General features: G+C 33.8%; 1 long non-coding RNA gene across 1 annotated transcript; it reads right to left on the reverse strand.

The window, feature by feature from the left end:
* Positions 1-221: 221 nt before the first annotated feature.
* LOC127129269 (uncharacterized) lies at positions 222-16279 on the reverse strand. Its single transcript, XR_007806270.1, has 2 exons — positions 16214-16279; positions 222-357 (listed from the first exon to the last, which is right to left on the reverse strand). It is a non-coding gene; the product is annotated as an uncharacterized LOC127129269 (long non-coding RNA).
* Between the last annotated feature and the right edge of the window lie 1573 nt (positions 16280-17852).

Raw genomic sequence — 17852 nt, forward strand, 5'->3', positions numbered from 1 at the left:
AGTATAAAATCCTGTGTGTTCTTATTCTGCAAAAGCGCTTATTTTCCAAAATAATTCAAACCCCCCTTTCTTGTTTTTCTCACCTTCAGCAGGCTATGTCTATTGGAGGAAATTTCGTTCTCATACAGCAACGTCTTGGATGTTAGGATTTGCAGGACGTATACAACATTGGCAATTACTTACACCTATATTAGCATGAATATGTACTCAAAACATGAATATGTAATCAAAACATGAATTTTATATTATGTCTATTATATTCAGTTCTAAAACTTAATACATAAATCAATGTGAACGAGAAATATGCAAAGCTTCAAATAAATCAGCAAACTGTGGATCTTCCTCTTCGGCATTAACCTGTCTCAGATAGAGAGGAATCAATGTAGATACACGAGCCCAATCAGGATCAGATGGTCCGACGTCATATACAGGAACTGGTACCTCTCTTGGATCGTCACGATGGGGAGGGACCAACCGTGGATGCGAAACACAATAATACCACTCCAGATAACCATCTTCTACCTCAGATGGAACGGTGGCCAGGGTAGTTGGACGGATCACAGCGATAACGCTCTGATGGTAACCAATCCAATCAACATAAATATTCGTCGCCATCATACAATCAAGAGGTGGGGATGGAACATAATGCCTGTACCCGAATTGACGTAAACATCTGTCAGGCAAGTATGGAACAACTGTGTCACCCCACTTCAAACGCCCCCTGTAGAGATATATCTCATCAAACTGACGCCATGCTCTATGATCCGTAAATCATTAACCTTCAGGACTCCTTGCCTATACGACCATCTCATCGCTCGAGGAAGACCATAATTATCAGCTGGTTTCCAATTCTCCCCTCTTTTTCCAACAGTTGGAAAGTACTCATGAATCCAGCACTGTTACAAAATACAAACATAATAAATAAAATAAATTAAGTTAACATATTTTATAAAATGAATCCAACACTTAATAAACAAAATTAAATTATATACATGTAGGAGAGTAGGATATCCACCGAGTTGTTTGCAACTGAACATGGACGCATCTCTAAGATATCTATATAGGGTAACTAGTGCAGTTGCTCCCAACTATATCCTGGACATCTATCTAAGTCCGTAAACAGTAGGAGGTATCGTGCCTCTACAAGTGTAAAGGTCTTACCGACAAAAATGGTGGAACCCACCAACATCAACAGATATGCTCTGGTCGTATATGCCCAGCTGGAAGCAACTATATGTTGTACGAATAAAACGTATAACCACTCCAACTTATAATACGAACCCCTGCAGCTACGAACATGTGATTGTGCCTCACCCTGTGACACTCCTAAGTAGTCAACAACAAGTTCAACAGCTACCTCTTCCGTGACATCCTGAGGACTCCAGAAGATACCCCTGATGGGCAATTGAAGCAGACATGAGACATCATCCAAAGTAATACTCATTTCACCAAACAACATGTGAAATGAAGATGTCTCTAGATGTCATCTTTCCACAAATGCAGAGACAAGATTTGTGTCTATCTTGTTCAGACTAGTTTTCTGAAGTGAAGATAAACCAGATCTAGATATCCAACTCTCCATCTGTGGTGGAAGAGCCAATGAAACCCTAGATGTCAGCTTCAGTCCATGTCCAACAACCTTTAACTCTTTCTTTGGACCTCTTTTCTAAAAACAATTAAAACACATATTAGAAAACACAATATAAAATATTCAACTATTATTCATTTTCAAATATATCCCGTTTATTTACCTCACCAAACCATAAATGCCGAGCCACATGATGCTCGTATTTCACCAAAAGAGACGTATTGTACGACCCTCCTGGATATCCAGCCGGCTCAGCTGCAGATGAAGATGCGCCCCGGCCTAAAGTGTGGTATGGAATCCTACCATCCGCACCTCGTCTTCGGACCACTACAAAAAAATATTATAAAAATTTATTAAAAATTAAAAAAAAAAAAAACGCACCGGAACACTTCAAAAAAGAGTTCCAGTGTGGAAAAATAAAAGGTTGACTACCGGAACACTTCTTAAAAGAGTTCCAGTTTAGTTCATCCAAACCGGAAGTCTTTAAGAAAGAGTTCCGGTATACAACCAACCAAACCGGAAGACTTTCTAAAAGACTTCCGGTTCAATGCCCCCAAAAGGAAACAAACCGGAAGACTTTAGATAAGTGTTCCGGTATACACTATGTGAACCGGATGACTCACTCTTAGTGTTCCGGTTTACAATGCCAAAAAATGCAAAAATGTGTGTTCCAAAAGTCTTCAAGCGCAAATGGGAAAAATTTCCATTTCTGAAAAATATACCCTATTTATATGAGGGTATTTTGGTCAAAAAAAGTTATTTGTAGGGGTGTGGGTACAATTATAGGGGTACGAGGTAAAGTTTTCAACAAGTAGAGAAGAAAGAGGCGAGAGACACTCTCATTTATTTATATGAAAACAACATAAAAATAATAAAGTATACGAGTATTATTAGTATATTATAATTATTTTATTTTTTATTTCAAATATATATTAAAAATTACAAATTTTAAAAAAATATTTAATAATATGTTTGTCTCGTGTATAATTTTTATATTAAGTTATAAATAGTTTATTATAATGTATAAAGGTGTTTAAATCCAAATCATCAATTAATCTAATTTTTAAAATAGGAATGTGGACTATATATTATTGATGTACTAATAATTTGAGTATTATAAGTTATTGATGTAATAAGTTATAAATAGGAAGATGGGTTATATATTATTGATGTAATAGTTTGACTAATATATGAGCAATTTTATTTTTCTTTCTATTCATTTTCATTAAAATTTGAAAACTAATACGCATAACTCATGTGTATCAATGTGAAAGCACGGATATCCGTATCATAAACCGTGCTAACTGCTAACCTAAGGGTTATTACAATTTTTGTAGAATTAAAAAACTAAAGATAAATATGTTTAAAATAATGTATCAATCCAAACACAAGTAAAATTTATTTATTTATATTACTAATATTTATTTATACAATTACTTAGAAATACTATGTTAATAGTTGATATTTATAAAATTAAATGATTATATAAATAATATCATAACAAAATTAATAACGGTTGATCCAAATTATATATATATATATATATATATATATATATATATATATATATATATATATATATATATATATATATATATATATATATATATATATATATATATATATATATAATATATATATATATATATATATATATATATATATATATATATATATATATATATATATCTATATATATATATATATATATATATCTATAATATATATATATATATATATATATATATATATATATATATATATATATATATATATATATATATATATATATATATATATATATATATATATATATATAGGGTAATGCTAACTTGTGCTCTAAGGGCATAAGTTAAGAACTAAACATAAAAATACCACCTTGGAAATTGTGCACTGATTTTAATAAAAATATATAATTAAAACCTTTATTGATTTTTTCAATACAAACTTTCTATAAACGGATTTCTTGACTTGTGCCCCTAGGGCACAAGTTAGCATTACCTCTCTCTCTCTCTCTCTCTCTCTCTATATATATATATATATATATATATATATATATGTATATATATATATATATATATATATATATATATATATATATATATATATATATATATATATATATATATATATATATAAGGTGACAAACACTTCCATTTTCCATGTAGTCATATTTCAATGGGATGAAAATGCCATGTGTTACTTTTGTTATAGTATATATTAAGATATTTAAAAACTATCTAAAAATAAACTTTTTAAATTGGATCGATTTGGATAATAAAAAAATTAAATTGTCATCTAAAAATAATTTTTTACATCTTATTATTTTTGGAATTGGATGAATCTAAATTATACTGCGAACATTCTCTAATAATTTATAATTTGTATAAAATTAAATTAGATTAATACTTAGTAACAAATGATTTCTTAAAAATGATTTATTTATAGAATTAACATGAAAATAATAATATGATTTATATAAGAGGTGATATATTGACAAATAATCATTTAAATACTATATATGAGATTTTTTATATATTAAAAAAAAGAAAATAAAAAATATTATGCTTTTTAAAATAAGACGAAGTTAGTTAAGTAATTTTATTTGTAAAATTTTCTAGTAGACAAGAGAGTAGTGGAGAGTGTAGTATATAAAGATGTGTCAACTTATTATTGGAAGAGTGCAATGTTGCAAGTTGTTATAATCATGAAATGGTAGTAAGGGACGTTTGAGTGAGAGCACAGATAGTGAGTGTTGCTGGGTGAAAGGGTACTACGATTGGAGAATGAGAATAATGGGTCTCCATTAAAGCTTCATTGATGTTTTGGAGCTCAAGATCAAAGAAAAAAGGTAAACTTTACAAAGATTCTACTTTTATTTCAGTTTTTATGTTCTACTTTTATGTTCTCCTTGTAAATTTTATCCTTGATGCACGGTGTAAATATTAAAGCTCTTGTGCTACTCTTCCGTTCACTATTTTTAGATGCAAATGCGCCAATCAAGTTTTTTCTTCTTACTTTGTCAATGAAGAACCCAAACACTTCCATTTTCCATGTAGTTATAAAAGAGAAGGTGGCCATAAGGTGACAAAGAGTAGTCTTGATTTATGGGATTTATGTTATAAAAGAAAGGGTAGAAGAGTGAGTAAAGCATTGAGAAAGTTGTTAGTAAACAATTGGGAGAAGAAGTTCCCTGATTAGGATTTAGGAGCATTACCTCTGGTTAGGATGTGAATAAAAATGAGAGTAAAAGTGAATATTTTTTAGATGTAATAATAGTCTCATAATGTTGTTACCTTAGATTATTTTCTTGACACATCATTTACAATTTTTTACTTTTTCTAAACTTTACGGTTGAACTGCATTTTCATGGCCATGTAGTATTATTTTAATGTGGACAGAGGCTTTATTTATTAACATCATATATGAAACCATAATGAAATTCTTTATGCAGGGTATTTTCTTTTGTTACTTTGTTTTTTTAAATGAATTAATTAATTTAAGTTTGCTGTTGATTTAATGTGCAGATATCGGTGAGAACTTCTCCACATTTTTTTGGACCTGGACATTGTTTCTCCCATTGTCAAGTATTCCTTCCATCTTTTTTAAATCTTATTTTTTAAACATTTCACGTATATTAAAAAATTTAATCATTATTATTACTTTTCAAATAATAATTCTTCTTTTATTTATAATATCTTTAATTATTTATTATATTTATTTTATTTTTTCTCTCTATGTAATAATTATCTAGGATAATTTTAAGAAAAATGCAATTGATAGTACCATGAATTTTACATGTGAAAATTAAAAAGAAATAATTGTTTTTTTTAAATGACACTTATAAAAAAACAGAGGGAGTACTAATTAGCTTTATTTGAAACCGTGAAGACAGAGTCTCGTGATTAAGATGGCATGTCTGCATTTTAACTATACGGAACTTAAAGAATGAAGCATCTTTGTGTATATTGACCTATGTAGTAAGTAGCCGATAACGTAGCAGATCGGCCGACCCCTAAAATGCCTTAGCGGTGTTATAGTGTCCGCATGGCCACTACATCTAAGTCTAGGGAAACAATAAGAGATATCAAAACTCAAACACAAAAGAATGCACAAAATGAAACAAATTCATTATTAAACATCAAACTTCATTGCTACTAAACATAATGTAAGTAGCAAATAAGCTCCAGTCTCCAAGACTCAAAATAACACATCCAATATTCAAACATGCCATAAAAGCAGAATAAGAAATAAGTTCGAGCCTCCAACTCTCCAAATAACACATCTACTAACCCTCATATGAAGAATCACTGGTTTTGGAGGTGAGAAAGTAAATGATTTGTCAAATCCATCCAGGAAGCGAGACATATTAAGTGGTCGGCAAGCAGCCATATGCCCACTTAGATTATTATATCATTTAGTTCTAAATGATGAATTTCCAGGGGAATGAATCCATTTAGCTTATTTCCAGTTTGTTTCCAAACAATGGAGTCATTCCGTGTAAGTCAAATCACCCAAAAATAGGAGGGAGAGATCCAGTTAACATATTATAACTCATGTCTAACACTGAAAATTCTTGCATGAGACCAAACACTAATGTAATATATCAAGAAAGTTTATTACCTTGCAATGACATTGAGAAGGTTTCTATTTGAGAAATCTAATATTGCATGAAATCACTTCGCTGTGCTGGTTGTAAGATAAATACAAGATATGAAAGGGAGCACGGTGATAGCCGATAGGACATCAAAATCCGATACGTTTGATGACACAGTTATTGGGCCCAAATTTATGGGATTTTTGTTATAAAAGAAAGGGTAGAAGAGTTAGTAAACAGTTGGGAGAAGAAGTTCCCTTATTAGAAGCATTAGCTCTAGTTAGGATGTGATGTAGCTATTGAAATTTCAATTGTCTAAGAGTTTCCTTTGTGAAGCAGTCGACTCCTAAAAAAAATTCAAGTGCTTAGGAGTTCACTTTGTGAAGAAGTTCCCTGTTAATTTTTGTTAACTTTTCTGATGTAGCTATTTTAACGTTATTCTTTTATGATTTTGTTTGTTGGTGTACAAGAATGAAGGGGAAGAAAAGATAATAACGGTGGAAAAAAGAGAATTCTAACTAACTTTCTTTCTTAATTAAAAATGGTTACAAAATGAATTGGTTACAAACTGAAACTTGAGTTCAGTATTTATATCATCAGAACAACTAAATGAAATTCAAATTAAAATTTAAATGTAACTTAAATGTGAATTTTGAATACACTTCAACACTATCCCTTAACCCGCATTCAAGATTATAATCAATAACACCAATTTCATCCCTCAAATGGATAAATTGTTCAGTTTTGATAGCTTAGTCAACATATTTGCAAGTTGCTTTTGAGTGCTACAATGAATAACTTCAAACACTCCATTCAGAACCTAATTGCGCAGAAAATAAAATTTTGTATCAATGTGTTTGCTCCTTCCACGCAGCACTGGATTCTTGGCAGGCTTATAGCTGATTTATTGACAATCATCAACCTCACATGCGTGCTCATATTGATCTTTTGATCTTACAAATCCAAACAGCTTGACACACAGACAAAAAACCTGCAATGCACTCAGCTTCACATGTTAGCAATGCAACCATTGGTTGCTTCTTGGAGCACCAAGAAATGGGAGCTCCTAGATACTTGAAGAAATATCCAGAAGTACTTCTTATGTAAACTATGTCTCCACGTCAATCAGAGTCTAAATAACATATCAGCTTTGAATCAGATTTAGCACCAGAAGGGAACAAAAATCCATAACCTCAGAGTCCCCTTAATATACCTAAGTATCATGACAACAACTTGATAATATGACCACTTTGGTTTGTTCATAAGCATACTCATCATTTCAACTGCATAGCAGTTATCAGATCTGGTGTTACAAAGATATCACAATGAGTCTACCAACTGTTTAAAAGTTGTAGCATCTACATCATCCCCCTCAACATCAGAATCCAGTTTGTGATTTGTTTTAGTAGGTGTGATTGCAGACTTGTAATTAATCAGTTCAAATCTCTTCATAAGCTTAAGTTCATACTTCAGCTGATGCAAAATTATACCCATATCAGAGTACATAATCTCCATTCCTAAATAATAAACCTTATTTCTTAAATCAGACATCTTAAACTCATTCATCAACACCTTTTTGAACTTGACTATCTAAACTGAACCATTCCCTGTTAGAAATATGTCATCAACATAGAGACACAACATAATCATATTAATATTAGATGTATGTTGAACATAAATACCATACTCTATCTCACATTTTCTGAATCCTTGAAGCTTGAAAAATGAATCACTTTTCAGATTCCAAGCTCTTGGAGCTTGTTTCAGCCCATACAAGGCTTCATACAATTTATACACCATCATTTCCTGATTCTTTTTCACAAATCCAAGAGTTTGTGACACATACACTTCCTCTTGTAAAGAACCATTTAGAAATGCATATTTCACATCTAAATACATCAAAGGCCAATTTCTATTAATAGTTATAACAATCACCAATCTGATTGTTTCATGCCTAGCTAAAGGTGCAAACACCTCAAAGTAATCTAATTCAGATTTATGTAGAAATATCTTCAGAAGTTAACTCAGGTGTTAACACTGCCCCAGAGTTGAATTAAGACTTGTTCCAATCTCATTCTTTTGTTTCCTTCATAATGATATCTCTGTTGACTTCCACCTTGTTAGTGACTGGAAAATAAAGCCTATAGGAATTTGTATCGTGGTACCTAATAAGTAACATTACTTTGCTTCTATCATCCAACTTTTTTCTAGTAGCACTTGGAACGTGTTTGTAACTAACATAACCAAATACTCTGAAATGACTCACATTTTGCTTATCTCTAATCCATTTCTCAAAAGGAGTATCTTCCTTTAACTTCTTGGTTGGACACCTATTGAGCATATATGTTGTAGTGGCAACAGTTTCTCCCCAGAAGGCATGATGGAGCTTCTTCTCCTTCCGCATGCTCCTTGTCACCTTCAGCACCTTCTACACTACGACATTTAATTTCAGTTATTTCTACATTCACTTTGAATGTTTTATTACTTCCCTGTTCAGATTGCATAATCAACTTTTGATTAGAATTATACAACTTCAAGAGATTGTCTTTCATAGTAACTGAGAAATATTTTTCAATTAGATGACATACACTCATCAGATTTCTCTTCATGCCAGGAACATACCAAACATCCTTGATCAGAACGGTTTTTCCATTCTTCACTCCGACTTTGACATTTCCCATTCCTTCAACATTAAGTTACCTATCACCAGCACATTTGATTTTTGTCCTCTTTCTAGAGTCAAAATCAATCAACCATTTTTTGTTTCTAGTTAGGTGATTTGAGTAGGCAGTGTCCATATACCATCAGTCTATTAAATATCCACCATCAGAATCATAAGCCATCTATAATGCATGTTCATCATTAGTCTCTCCTCGGGCTATGTTTTCTTCTTCTGATTTTCTTTCCTTGTTTGATAAATAGTCAGCAGCAAAGTGACCAAATTTCTTACAATAGTAGCATTGAACCTTCTTCTTTTCAAACTTCTCCTTTCCCTTATGATATTTCTTCTCATCGGAATTAGAGGCTTTTGACTTTTGATAACCATCACCATGTCTCTTCTTGGCCTCTGACTAAGACTGCTTATGATTCTTCTTACCATAAGACGCTTTCAGAGCCTGCTCTACCTCTCTTTCAAAGTTTCTCTCAATGAGACGCAACTCTTGTGCCTATAGACTACTTTGCAACTCTTCAATTCTCATGGTGCTGAGGTTCTTAGAGTGTTCAATTGCTACAATAATGTATTCAAACTGAGAAGTAAGTATCTCAGTATCTTTTCAATAATTACTTGTTCAGAGAGAGTTTCTCCACAAGATTTCATCTTATTTATGATCAAAATCACTCTGGAGATGTAATCATGTACCTTTTCATTGTTCATCATGTTGAGATTCTTATACTACTTACATAGAGACTGAAGCTTCACCTTCTTCACTAATGCATCACCATCGTAGCATTGTACCAGTGTGTCCCACGCAACCTTCATCGTTGTTGAACCAACGATTTTCTCAAACACATTCGTATTCACACATTGATGGATATAGAACAACGCATTCTGATCATTCTTCCTCATTTCTCTTTGCACGTTTCTATGCATTTTAGTTGCATCTACTACAACCATTATGTAACCATCATTTACGGGATCAAAAACATCTTGAGCGCCAAACAACACACGCATCTGAATCATCCACCGATTACAATTATTTCCTTCAAATACTTGAAGCTTTGTGTCCAAGCTACCGTTTCCGCTGTTCATCTTAGTTCTTATGCAAATTCACTAAGATCTCACCAACACTCGTGTTTCCCAATCCCTCAGAATAAAGAAATGTGATTCTATTTAGATTTAGATCTTCAATTCACTGTGAATTGAATGAAAAAAAATCAATCACACATGCCTCACGTACACTCGTGTTTCCCGTTCCTGAATTAGAACTTGAGATCTAGATACCAATTGTTGGTGCACAAGAATGATGAAGAAGATGGTGGTGGTGGTGGAAGAGAAGAGAGAGAGAGAGAGAGAGAGAGAGAGAGAGAGAGAGAGAGAGAGAGAGAATCCTAACTAGCTTTCTTTCTCAATTGAAAACGGTTACAAAATGAATTGGTTACGAACTAAAACTTGAGTTCAGTATTTATATCATCAAAACAACTAAGTGAAACTCATTAAAATCTAAACGCAACTTAAATGTCAATTTGTATTACACTTCAATATTGTTGTCAGGTGGATAAGCCATTTTGATGATCATCTTTCTAAAAATTGTTATCATATTTCTAATTTCGTTAAAGGTTTTAAAAAAAAAGGGTTCTTTATTGTGAAAACGTCTGCAACAAAATGGTATCACAAGATACCAATATGAATACTATTATTTATTATTTTTATGATAAATAATAAATTTGGATTTATATACACTACGACAACCCCAATGAATGTCACAATACATATATTGATAGAAATCACGAAAGTGTTTAATAACTTTAACACAACCGAGATTGTCATTTAAAATCTTTTAGTCTACTCAGAGCAACACTTGTAAATTGTGAGTAACACTTTATTTTTCTAGCAATAGAATATTGGTGTTCATCAAGATTTTCTCTACTTTGATTTGTTAAATAATTGGTATTAATCATTGAAGCAAGAAATATTAGTGTTTATCAATATTCTCTCTAACTTAATTTGTCTAACTATTGGTGTTTATCATTGAAGCAATAAGTATTGGTGTTCATTATTGGTGTATATCTAGCATGAGCGAGAGTGCTACCATTGAGGTATGTAAAACGTCTCTTGACTATATGTCTAATTCTTTTGATTGATTATAAACTGGATTTTTAGTATTTAGGAACAAAGATGATTGTTTAAGTAAAACTAATGACATCTTTATTGCATTTGTAATTTGTTTCTATGTAGAGGTATAACTTAATTGCGTCATTGTTTTTCTAAGAAAATAGTAACAAATCGTCTAAAATATTGTTTAAAATATTAAAAGAAATTAATTGATGAAATTTTAAGACTGAATAAAATACCAATCCGTATTGGATATAAAGTTCTTCACATTTGTAGATATTTTGAGGATCAACAATAAATATAAGATAACAAATCGAATAAATAAATGCACAAAAGAACACTGATATTTCAACATGGAAAACACCTCAATATGAGAGAAAAAACCACGAGTCATCCAGACCAAAGAAATAGATCAACTATAACCAATTAAGTTTACAAGAGAGTCTTAAAGTTATTCACAAACTAGTGCTAGCATCTGCAAACCACAAAGAAAATTATCTTACAAATAAGAATCAAAAAGCTGAAAAATTACTCAAATTTTCCGCTTCATTACGAAGTAGATATCTCTAATCTTAGACTTTGTTTTGAAATTATGAACATTCAAAAGTTAGATACATGTGTTGTAAACCTTCCCCTCAAATTTGAGCTCGATCCGACAGTTAACGAATTTAGGATCGTCAATTTAGTGAGATTGGTTACAGAAAACGGGAATAAGTTTCTCTCCTATTTTCTCTCTTTTCAATCCTTATTTACTCTTTATCTCTCTCAATCCTAAATTGATCATATCCATTTAAATAAGTGAGTTAATTGGGTTAATCACATTTGCGTCTTTCTCTACATAGGAAGGGAGCCCAAACCCAACAAATCTCTCATTCACAATTATGTAGAGGAAATCGCCAAATCGGTGATATGATAATAAGCTTCAAATTTCTGTCTTGGTAATACTTTAGTCATCATATTATAACCATTATCATTTGTATGAACTCTAGCTAACTCCGACATCTTAGCATCCAAAAGATAATGTATCCAATGATATCTCACATCAATGTGTTTTTGACCTATTATGAGAAGTCGGTTTCTTACCAAGATGAATAGCATTTTGACTATCAACAAATAACACATATTTGTCTTGAGCAAAACCAACTAAAAAAACTTCTTCAACCATAGTAACTTTTTACATGCTTCGGTAATGGAATTGAAAACTCAACCTCTGTAGTAGACAATACTACACACTTTTGCAATCTGGACTGCCAAGCCACAATTCTCCCTATAAATTTAATCATGTAGCCAGAAGTTCACTTTCTTGAATCAATGTCTCCAGCCATATCAGATTCATAGTACCCCACCAGAGTAAGCTTATCACTTCCAAAACAATGCCTTGAAAAAGTAGTACCACGAAGATAACTTAAAATCCATTTTACAGCATTTTAATGATCTCTACCTGGATTTGACAAAAATCTATTGATTGTACTAGCATCATGTGATATATTTGGTCTTGTACACACCATTGCATACATCAAACTACCCATAATAGGCGCATCAGGAACATGTTTCATGTCAAACTCTTCATCTTCACTTGAAGGAATTTGATTAGAAATCAACTTGAAATGAGTAGCAAGAGGAGTGCTTACCGCCTTAGAACTTTCCATTTTTAATCTTTGCAACACTCTTTCGCGATAATATTCTTGTGACATCCAAAGTTTCTTCTCCTTTCTGTCACGCATGATTCTAATGCCAAGAATCTCTTTAGCTACTCCCATGTCTTTCATGGAAAATGACTCTCCCAATTGCTTATTTAACCTGTCAATGTTAGAAATAATTTTCCCTATAACAAGCATATTATCAACATATAACAATAGGATAATGAATTAATCATTGGAATATTTTCTAACAAACACGCAATGATCTGAAGTAGTCTTCTGGTATCCTTGATCATACCTAACAGACTCAAACTTCTTGTACCACTGCCTTGGAGCTTGCTTCAACCCATATAAACTCTTTCTCAATATACACACATGATCTTATTTGCCTTTAAGTTGAAAACCATCGGTTTGTTCATGTAGATATTTTCCTCCAAATCACCATGAAGGAGAGTTGTTTTCACATCCATTTGCTCAACCTTTAAATCAAGCGTAGCAACCAAAATCAACAGAATTCTAATTGATGACATCTTTACAACAGGTGAGAAGATATCATTAAAATCGACACCCTTTATTTGACCGAAACCTTTCACCACTAATTTGTCTTTATATCTTGGAACTTAGAGTTACTCTCATGTTTAACTCTATAAATCCACCTGTTTTCCAAAGCCCTTTTGCCTTTAGGAAACTTCACTAAATCATAAATGTGACTATCATAAAATTATTTCATCTCATCATGAGTTATATACTACCAATTTTAGTTAAGATGATATTGTGCAGATGAAAACTATTTTCTTGCTACAGATGAATGCGAGTGAAGTGTCTTGGATGTTGATAGTAAAACACTTAAATATGGAAATGATGTGTCTCACATGCTAGCTAGTTCGGAGTGATGTGTCACACATGCAAGCTATTTCGAAGTGACATGTCGCACATGCAAGCTATTACGAAATGATGTGTCAATCATGCAAGCTACTAAGAAGTGACATGTTCAGCATGCAAGAGAAAGGACATCCACATGTCAGACATGCAGACACACACTCCAAATGAATTGGTGCCCCCATTCATTCCTTGCACATGAGCGCCAATCCATTTGGCGACACCTTGTCAAAGCATGCATGCAGACCTCGAAACCAAGCAATCAGACCTAGGTCTTGCATGCATGTCCCTATGGAGGCGCCAATTTGAATGGCGATACCTCTTAAGGGTTGTACATGGTCACCAATTCAATTGGAAACACCATGCAAGCACAACTTTTCATGCTCCCATCCATTTTCCTATAAATACATCCACTCCATCAACATTTCTTCCACACCATCACTCTCACTACTTCTTCTACAATACTTCTTCTACAATTTCATCTGCAACAACTTCTTGTAGTTTCATCTGCATCAACCGCCCGACAAAATGTTTATCCTCACAATGGGCGAATCACATGGAGGAACGGTTGCAAACATCGCAACATATGTAAGTTTTTTCTTTTGTTAACTTTTTTTCTTTCATCTTCACCAACCCCCTTTTATTTTAACATACCAACTTAGTCAAGTTTTTTGTTCTTTCTTTTATAGGATGTATCAAGGTTCCGGACTCGGGTCCACGAATATGCCCATATGAACCTGATGATTCAACCTTATGTTGAACTCCCCGGTTTTGGTCATATAAGCAAGATTTTGTCTTGGTCCGTAGATAACAAATTCATTCTAGCTTTGTGCGAAAGATGACGACCAAAGACACACACATTTTGGTTCCCAACCGGTGAGTGTACCACAATGTTAGAAGATGTCTACATGCTTTTGGGACTTCCCATTGAAGGTAAGGTTGTTAATGGTAAAACCAACTATGCAAATTCAATTTGCATGGATCTCTTGGAGACTGATTTGTTAGATGATAACGCAAGAGGTCAAGGTATACTACTTTCACACCTTAAGTCGTACTATAATAGTTTATACTTAGATGAGCATTCTACCGAAGATGCTCGAATAATAAAAACTAGGTGTTACATTATGCTGTTAATTGGCTCGTTTTTACTTCCCGAAGGTAGTGGTTCTAGCTTGCATATTATGTATTTACCTCTACTTAGACATATAGATAGAATAGGAAGTTACAGTTGGGGATCTGCTTGTCTAGCCTATCTCTATATCTCCTTGTGCAAAAACTCACACAAAGACACATTTACATTTTCTGGCTGTGATGTTTTTCTACAAGCATGGGGTTGGTCAAGACTACCGTCTCTAGCACCCGTCAACAACGACCCTTTCACATTTCCGTATGCACAAAAGTAAGTTGTTTAAATTTTTATATCTTTACTTACTTCTTTAAAGATTATTACCTTTAACTAATATTTTTTGACTTTTTGGTGTAGATGGTCTGCACGTGGTATGAGTTACAACAAATGTCCAAGACACTGTATTACTCAGTATCACAACCTGTTGGATCATCTTCGATCGACAGACGTAAGGATAATAACTTAATTATTTCGTTATATTTTGTTAACTTCTTCTACCTAGATTATAATCCTATCTTCTTTCACATTTCAGTTCATTTGGCGTCCATACCTTAATTTGGATCATGACCATGAGGTCAACGCTGAAGGTGCGGCCGTATGGATTGCATGCACACTGATAATACGGTTCATAACTGTGGAGATGCACAACAGTGATCGTGTGAAGCTGCAATTCGGTATGCCCCAAAACATCCCAGATCCCCCAGCTAGCCTAGGAGAATGGAAAATCTCCTAAATATGTGTAGATACTTCTGATGCGTTTATAACGACTAAGAGATTTGGTACACGAGAAGAGGTGATCAGATGGATTAAAAAGGTTGGAATCGATAATAAAGTAACTGTTATTATTAGTCGTTCAGATACTGAAACAGGGAAGAGAGGGAGAAGTAACAAATTAATATTTGGTTGTGATAAAGGTGAGAAACACAAGAGTACTGATAGTGGTACCTAAAGTGCGTCCCAGAAATGTGGATGCCCATTTAAAATCAGGTCGACTCCAGCGAAAGATGGGTCTGGTTGGAAGATTGATGTAAAATGTGGGTTACATAATCATGGTTTACCTGATAGATTAGAAGGTCATTCCTTTATTGGTAGGTTGACCACAGATGAGAAGCAACATGTCGCTGATTTGACAAAGAGACATGTACCACCTAGACACATATTGCTTTCCTTGCAAGACCGAGATCCTGAGAATGTCACTCGGATTACGCAAGTATACAAGCATAAGAGTGTGATTCAAAAAGAGATAAGAGGTCCTAGAGGTTAGATTCAACATCTGTTTAAGCTTATTGAGGATGCAGGCTATGTCTATTGTTGTAGAAAAAATGATGACTCGGAAGGATGCAGGCTATGTCTATTGGAGGAAATTTCGTTCTCATACAGCAACGTCTTGGATGTTAGGATTTGCAGGACGTCTACAACATTGACAATTACTTACACCTATATTAGCATGAATATGTACTCAAAACATGAATATGTAATCAAAACATGAATTTTATATTATGTCTATTATATTCAATTGTAAAACTTAATACATAAATCAACGTGAACGAGAAATATGCAAAGCTTCAAATAAATCAGCAAACTGTGGATCTTCCTCTTCGGCATTAACCTGTCTCAGATAGCGATGAATCAATGTAGATACACGAGCCCAATCAGGATCAGATGGTCCGACGTCATATACAGGAACTGGTACCTCTCTTGGATCGTCACAATGGGGAGGGACCAACCGTGGATGCGAAACACAATAATACCACTCCAGATAACCATCTTCTACATCAGATGGAATTGTGGCAAGGGTAGTTGGACGGATCACAGCGATAACGCTTTGATGGTAACCAATCCAATCAACATCAATATCCGTCGCCATCATAAAATCAAGAGGTGGGGATGGAACATAATGCCTGTACCCGAACTGACGTAAACATCTGTCAGGAAAGTATGGAACAACTGTGTCACCCCACTTCAAACACCCCCTATAGAGACATATCGCATCAAACTGACACCATGCTCTATGATCCTCAAATGGATGCCATATGACGTCGGCAAGTGTCAGCTCGTCCAAAATAGGTCGTAAATTATCAACCTTCAGGACTCCTTGCCTATACGACCATCTCATCGCTCGAGGAAGACCATAATTATCAGCTGGTTTCCAATTCTCCCCTCTTTTTCCAACAGTTGGAAAGTACTCGTGAATCCAGCACTGTTACAAAATAAAAACATAATAAATAAAATAAATTAAGTTAACATATTTTAAAAAATGAATCCAACACTTAATAAACAAAATTAAATTATATACCTGTAGGAGAGTAGGATATCCACCGAGCTGTTTGCAACTGAACATGGACGCATCTCCAAGATATCTGTATAGGGTAACTAGTGCAGCTACTCCCCAACTATATCGTGAACATCTATCTAAGTCCGTAAATAGTAGGAGGTATCGTGCCTCTATAAGTGTAAAGGTCTTATCGGCAAAAATGGTGGAACCCACCAACATCAACAGATATGCTCTGGTTGCATATGCCCAACTGGAAGCAACTCTATGCCTGACGAATAAATCGTATAACCACTCCAACTTATAATACGAACCCCTACAGCTACGAACATGTGATTGTGCCTCACCTTATGACACTCCTAAGTAGTCAAACACAAGTTCAACAGCTACCTCTTCCGTGACATCCTGAGGACTCCAGAAGATACCCCTGATGGGCAAGTGAAGCAGACATGAGACATCATCCAAAGTAATGCTCATTTCACCAAACGGCATGTGAAATGAAGATGTCTCTAGATGCCATCTTTCCATAAATGCATAGACAAGATTTGTGTCTATCTTGTTCAGACTAGTTCTCTGAAGTAAAGATAAACCAGATCTAGATACCCAACTCTCCATCTGTGGTGGAAGAGCCAATGGAATCCTAGATGTCAGCTTCAGTCCATGTCCAACAACCTTCAACTCTTTCTTTGGACCTTTTTTCTAAAAACAATTAAAACACATATTAGAAAACACAATATAAAATATTCAACTATTATTCATTTTTAAATATATCCCGTTTATTTACCTCACCAAACCATAAATGCCGAGCAACAGGATGCTCGTACTTCACCAAAAGAGACGTATTGCACGACCCTCCTGGATATCGAGCCGGCTCAGCTGCAGATGAAGATGCGCCCCAGCCTAAAGTACGGTCTGGAATCCTACCATCTGCACCTCGTCTTCGAACCACTACAAAAAAATATTATAAAAAATTTAT

This window comes from Lathyrus oleraceus, chromosome 3 (assembly GCF_024323335.1).
Source record: "Lathyrus oleraceus cultivar Zhongwan6 chromosome 3, CAAS_Psat_ZW6_1.0, whole genome shotgun sequence".
In the NCBI taxonomy this organism is placed as follows: domain Eukaryota; kingdom Viridiplantae; phylum Streptophyta; class Magnoliopsida; order Fabales; family Fabaceae; genus Lathyrus; species Lathyrus oleraceus.